The following is a 7,438-nucleotide window of genomic DNA, read 5'->3' as shown; positions in this document are numbered from 1 at the left end:
GGTTACAGCCTATTCTAAAATTGATTTAATTGTTTTTTCCCCTCATCAATCCACAAACAATACCTCATAATGACTAAGCAAAAGCAGGATTTTAGAAATGTTTGCTAATTTATCAAAAATAAAAAACTGAAATATCACCTTTACCACTTATTTTGGGGTGGCATGTAGCCTAGTGGTTAGAGCGTTGGGCCAGTAACCGCTAGATTGAATCCCCGAGCTGACAAGAAAACATTTGTCGTTCTACCCCTGAACAAGGCAGTTAACCCACTGTTCCTCGGGCGTCATTGTAAATAAGAATTAGTTCTTAACTGACTTGCCTAGTTAAATAATAAAAGTATTCAGACACTTTACTCTGTACTTTGTTGAAGCGATTACAGCCTCAAGTCTTCTTGTGTACGACGCTACAAGCTTGGCACATCTGTATTTGGGGAGTTTGTCCCATTCTTTTCTGCAGATCTGTCAAGCTCTGTCAGGTTGGATGGAGAGCGTCACTGCACAGCTAGTTTCAGGTCTCTCCAGAGATGTTCGATCAGGTTCAAGTCTGGGGTCTGGCTGGGAATTAGACATTCAGAAAGACATTCAGAGACTTTTTCCAAAGCTACTCCTGCGTTGTCTTGGCTGTGTGCTTTGATTTGATTTGATTTGCTTAGGGTCGTTGTCCTGCTGGAAGGTGAACGTTCGCCCCAATCTGATGTCCTGAGCATTCTGGAGCTGGTTTTCATTAAGGATTTTTCTGTACTTTGCTCCGTACATCTTTCCCTCGATCCTGAATAGTTTCCCACTCCCTGTCGCTGAAAAACATCCCCACAGCATGATGCTTCCACCACCATGCTTCACCCGTAAGGATGGTGCCAGGTTTCCTCCAGACATGAAGCTTGGCATTCAGGCCAAAGAGTTCAATCTTCGTTTCATCAGAGAATGTTGTTTCTCATGGTCTGAGAGTCTTTAGATGCCTTTTGGCAAACTCCAAGCGGGCTGTCATGTGCCTTTTACTGAGGAGTGGCTTCCGTTCGGCCACTCTACCATGAAGGCCTGATTGGTGGAGTGCTGCAGAGATGATTGCCCTTCTAGAAGTTTCTCCCATCTCCACAGAGGAACTCTAGAGCTCTGATAGACTGACCATCGGGTTCTTTGTCACTTCCCTGACCAAGGCCATTCTCCCCCGATTGCTCAGTTTGGCCGGGTGGCCACCTCTAGGAAGAGTCTTGGCGCTTCCAAACTTTATCCATTTAAGATTGATGGAGGCCACTGTGTTCTTGGGGACCTTCAATGCTGCAGAAATGTTTTGGTACCTTTCCCCAGATCTGTGCCTTGACACAATCCTGTCTCGGAGCTCTACGGACAATTCCTACGACCTCATGGCTTGGTTTTTGCACTGACATGCACTGTCAACTGTGGGACCTTATATTGACAGGTTTGTGCCTTTCCAGATCATGTCTAATCAATTTAATTTACCATAGGTGGACTCCAATCAAGTTGTAGAAACATTTCAATGTCACACTCTTTCAAAATCGAACCCAGAAGCAGACCAGGACAAGGAGAGTAGGAAGAAGGTGAGTATTTATTTATTTATTTAATGTGAATGGGTAGATATATCCAGGTGGCGTAGCGGGCAGCGGTGGTGAGTTGATGGGAGTAAATAGGTGGATCCAATGGGTTAGCGGAATTCTCCGACGACCAGGCGGGAATGGGGTAAATGATCCGAGTGAGTAACTGAAGACAGAACAAACGGAGGTAAGTTTAAGGCAAGCAATACGTAAAAAACAACAAAACAAATTCTATCCAACTTGAGGCTGATACTATGGCACAACATACTGTTCATGGCTAACGATCCAGCAGGGAATGGATGTCAGGTCCGGGCTTATGAAGAGGAGTGATGATGATCAGGACCAGGAGTGCAGATAGCTGATGGGATACAGGTGCGGGTAATCAGAACTCCCAACTGGCTACATTGCCCGGCAACCAGACAGGGTGCGTTCCAGGACGCCGGAAAAAACACTCCAGGACAGAACACAGGCAAAAAACAGACTCAGGAAACGGGATTCATGACACTCAAGGATGATCAATGGAAGCAGGATGCACCTGAGCTCAATGTTGAGTCTCATAGCAAAGGGTCTGAATACTTATGTCAATAAGGTCATTCTGTTTTTGCTTTGTCATTATGGTGTATTGTGTGTAGATTGCTGAATATTTGTTTTATTTAATCCATTTTAGGTAAGGCTATAACATAACAAAATGTGGAAAAGGTCAAGGGGTCTGAATACTTTCCGAAGGCACTGTAAAATGTTAATCTGTAGCTCAGTTGGTAGAGCATGGTGCTTGCAATGCCATGATAGTGTGTTCAATTCCTGGAACCACCTATATGTAAAATGCATGCACGCATTACTGTAAGAGATTTTGGATAAAAGTGTCTGCTAAATGGCATGTGTTATATTAAATTGTATGCATGTATGACTTACTGTAAGTCGCTTTGGATAAAAGTGGCTAGTAAATGGAATATATTATTATACATACATTTGAAATCTATGTCATCTACATCTGAATTCCAAAACACAAATGTATGACTACATTGTCCTTATTTGTGTACCGTATGATAATCACGTGATAAGTATAGCCAGGATGTCACTAGCGGTCCTCAATTTTCCTCTAAGTCAGTCCTGACACTTACATACAGCTCTTAAATGACCACTGGACACCTTTACTGACTAAGGGCACAAGGGTAAAAACCAACTGGTGCCGAGTTGCACCTGTTACTCTTTGAAGGTAGGTAATGAAGACATAAGAAAGCTATATCTATCTACGGATGACTTTTATCTCCACACTACTTCATGTCCTTTGCCTTTTGTGCTAGTCTAAAAAATAGCAGGTGCTAACGTTGCATCATTGCACAATAATCGTTCAGGACCACGTCAAGCCTCTAACCCTGAATAAAGCCCCATTTATACCTGCCTCTTACATAAGTCCTTCATCCTGATCTTGTTCTGATCTTGCCCGTTTACACTTAAAAGATCTGATCAAAATCAGTTCACTATGCGTCTTTTAATCGTCTACAACTGTCTAAAAATGTGGGCACAATCAGAATGAGGGCGAGACCAGGACACAGGGTGAATGTTAGAACCAGGTATAGACGTGGCTCCAATCTGCCATTCACTTATCCAAACTTTTCTGTAGCTAGTCTCTCTAGATATCCGGGTTGCATCCCACAATTTTGAACACGTCTGTACTTAATACAACGTCAGCTGGGCATTGAGAAGTTGTCTGTCTGAAAAAGACCAACCCCAGATTTGTTTTTTTCTTATCAAAGTTTCCAAGAGTCCATCATTGCAACCAAACCCTACTGTAGTCACTGCTGTTGCCTATGGTTGAGTTTACATGACTAAGATGTAGCTAGAGAAGTGAGAGTGTCCCTGAATGTTAGCCAGGTCGGGAAAAAACAATGGTTTCAGTCCACTTGAATGACTCTTGTGTTCCAATGTCACGTGACACCATAAACACAGACTTGGCCCAGTAAAGGATAAATAATGGGAAAGCTTAGAGGTTCAATGACGATAAGAACCTCATACTGGTTACAGTGCCATTGGGGGAAAAAACATTTGTTACAGGTCTTAAAGTGGGCCATGAGGAAACTGCATGATTGGCTTTAGCTGAGTGTGTGTGTGCGCTCGCATGTGTGTGTGCATGTTTATGGAGAACGAAAAGCTTTAACTGAAAGAGAAAGGAATAGGGTCATGGGGAGATAATGGCACCATGCAGAGGTCTGCTCCTGTTTCCTCGCTCTCTGTCATGGAAATTAAGTTTTGGAGGTTTTCTGGCAGACCACCGTGTCCACTACGTACCCTCTTTAACCAGCCAACAACACACAACACACTACCTCGTTGTGCTGCCAGTTACAAAACCAGATCCCAGTCTATTGATATTAAAAGTAGTTCAATGGCAGAGAAAGAACGTGTGATAAAACAACAGACAAGCACAAGGTCCCATAGTGGAATGAGAACCCCAGTCTCCTTCCAAAGACGGACTCTATCCACTGTCCTAATAAGAATATCTATATTGGAGAAGAGCCTAAGGGGTCAATAATCTAGGGTCATGACAAAAGCAAGACAACAATGGTGGGTCAAATGTATTACTTGTATTTTACAGATGCTCTTATTCAGATTGACTTACAGGAGCACTTAGGGTTAAGTGCCTTGTTCAGGGACACATGGAAGTTTTCAACTTGTCAGCTCAGGATTCGAGCAAGCAATCTTTCAGTTGCTGGCCCAACGTGCTTATCCACTAGGCAAGCATGGTAGTGCCTGTCACGTTGACAATACAATTACTTACTACTATGACTCTAGGACGGTACGCTCTTATTTAAGACATGTGGAGTGAGATGTGCTTCCATTCTGGGACTTTATTGCGAATTATTATTAAGATAAGTGTTATGTTACCCAGTTTCTGTAGTCCTTCTGTAGCTCAGTTGGTAGAGCATGGCGCTTGTAACGCCAGGATAGTGGGTTCGATCCCCGGGACCACCCATACGTAGAATGTATGCACACATGACTGTAAGTCGCTTTGGATAAAAGCGTCTGCTAAATGGCATATATTATATTATTATATATTATTCTGTGTTGTGGTTTGTGTATTTGTATGTATTTCAGGAAATGGCTTCCTGGAATCCCCCAAGCAGCTGATTGGTGGACTCCATGGCTAATTAGAGCTGACCCCGCCCCCTCGTCAGGATACAGCTGTATCCCATTAGATATTTGATATTTACTTTCTTTGCTTTGGTTCTGTCCAGCCCCTTTTCCCCAAAATTACCATGTGACAGAATAAATTCCCTGTAAACTGTAATTCTCTGCCTTTTGTCATCCTTACTAGCACCTACAGTCCCATACCTCTTTCATTCCACAGGGAGTTGAGTTGTAGCAGGGTGTTGCGTTCCCTCTTCCTAGAGGCGTAGGTAACAGTGTCATTCACAGATACTGCAGTTTATGATTTGCGGTTTAATCCACAACCATGCAGGGTTGTGTCCTTCATGTTGACAATACGACTGACTACTTTACTGCAATTACGACAAATCAGGCCAGTTTGTGAGGGTTATTAAGGGAAGTGGTTCCCAGCACCTGTACGTGTTTATAATTTCAGGTTTGGTCCATAACCATTCAAGGTAGTGCCCTTCATGTTGACTTACTGATTTAATATTATTACGTCAAATCGAGTCAAGCTTCTTAGACCATAGATACAAGAAGCTTCTGTCCAAAACCGGTCTCCTGGTTGGCCTGAGCTGGGCTTCTGTAGAGGATGTATACAAGGGTTGTTAAGGTTAGTTATTCAAGTAGTAAGGTAGCTCCTGTCTCAGCCTCCAGTATTTATGCTGCAGTAGTTTGTGTTGGGGGGCTAGGGTCAGTTTGTTATATCTGGAGTACTTCTCCTGTCCTATTCGGTGTCCTGTGTGAATTGAAGTGTGCTCTCTCTAATTCTCTCTTTCTCTCTCTCGGAGGACCTGAGCCCTAGGACCATGCCTCAGGACTACCTGACATGATGACACCTTGCTGTCCCCAGTCCACCTGGCTGTGCTGCTGCTCCAGTTTCAACTGTTCTGCCTTATTATTATTGGACCATGCTGGTCATTTATGAACATTTTAACATCTTGCCCATGTTCTGTTAAAATCTCCACCCGGCACAGCCAGAAGAGGACTGGCCACCCCACATATCCTGGTTTCTTCCTAGGTTTTGGCCTTTCCACCGTGCTTCTACACCTGCATTGCTTGCTGTTTGGGGTTTTAGGCTGGGTTTCTGTACAGCACTTTGAGATATCAGCTAATGTACGAAGGGCTATATAAATAAATTTGATTTGATAGCTACTGTATGTGTTATATTTTTGATACAAGGTTTGGTTTAAAAGGACAATCTGCGATTCAAAAAAAAAAGCAGACACCCCACCACTTGTTTTTGTAATAGCTGAGGGATGGGGCTGGAGAAGTGTAAACGCTCAAACTCATAGACAGAGCAAAGTATGCAAGGAGACCCCCAAAAACTCTAGTATTAACTAGTTTTGGAATTTAACTGTGTTTGTTACAATGAAACAAAACAGGCTTATATTTTGGGGTTTCTGATGGGTTACGACAGTTGATCTAAGCTACTGAGGCATTTCTAAGTTATACGCTTCATCAGTCCATGGCTGTGTACTAAGGACAGGTGGTGTCTAGATGGCTTAAGAAGGCTGTATAAAAAGAATGCATCAATCCTGGATTGCCCCTTTAAGATCAGATTTTTAAGGAGATTGGCGTCAAAAATACTCAGTGGTCACTCCACTAGGGGGCGTCTTGCTTTACAGCCTATGGGTCAGGCCATTGGGTGATAGGCACGCGTGGGTTTAAATTATATTTTAAATCTTTCAAACACTTTGTTTTAGTTGGCCTGGCGTGTGGGTTTCCACTTTTGCTACTTCCTGCTAATAAGCTAGTTCCATTGTGCCAGACAAGACCAATCAAGTCCAAATAGACCACTGAATTGATGTCAAATAGAATTTGAACCCAGGTCTTGCCAGGCCACGGTACTTTGTCCTATGACAATCGGTTGAGTGCAGGGATGCCTGACCATATACACTCACTCAAAATGAAGGGAAGAATGTAAGAGGATTGTGATCCTGAATCATTAGAGAAAAATGATGGCCATTTCTGACCATTCACACTCATTGTGTCATTAACAGGTTCCCAAATCAGCTTGAAAATGTGTGCGTGTGTATCTGGATAATGAGGGGACCAGTTAAAGAGCGGTGCTGCTTTGGGTGTCTTGTATAAACCCAGTACACACACACGCCTTCAATGTGTTCGGCTCGGAGGGCCCTCATCCAGATGACCATAGCAACAGGTCCTGTTTCACACCACAGCAATGGACCAGCTGAAAACATACTCCCTCTTTCTTTCATTACTTCTCATTTCCCCTTCCTCCATTCTCCTTTACCTCCTTCTCCTATTTCCCCCCTCTTCCTCTTTACCTCTTCTCCTAGCCTCCTCTACATGTCTCCCCCTTTCCCCATTTCCTAACCTCCACCCCCACCCCCTTCCCTACCCTCTCTATCCACCTCTCTCTGACGTCTGTGCTATTCTGTGCAGTATTTGGCAGGCTAGCCAGACCACAGGTTCAGCCTGGAGCCCTACGGCCACGAGTAAACACATGTTATAACCTGTCATAGAGAGTGTGTCGAGAGTCACGCTCCTCTCGGAAATGAAAACACAGGCGCTCAGTCTCGAACACGTCTGTGGCTTCGCTATTGTGGACCATAACCAACGCTGTCGTGTTTGAGGTGTCTTTCACCCACTGTATGTGTGTCTCTTTGTTTTGCTTCGAGAAGGGTCGTCGGGTGCACAGGCACGCACACGCACGTTCACACGTACCGAGGGCTTTCATGTTCCTGCGTTTTATATACACATCTCACCCCCTTTGCTTCTAT

The sequence above is a fragment of the Oncorhynchus keta genome, chromosome 29 (assembly GCF_023373465.1).
Source record: "Oncorhynchus keta strain PuntledgeMale-10-30-2019 chromosome 29, Oket_V2, whole genome shotgun sequence".
Taxonomy (NCBI): Eukaryota; Metazoa; Chordata; class Actinopteri; order Salmoniformes; family Salmonidae; genus Oncorhynchus; species Oncorhynchus keta.
This window is presented reverse-complemented; position numbering follows the sequence as displayed.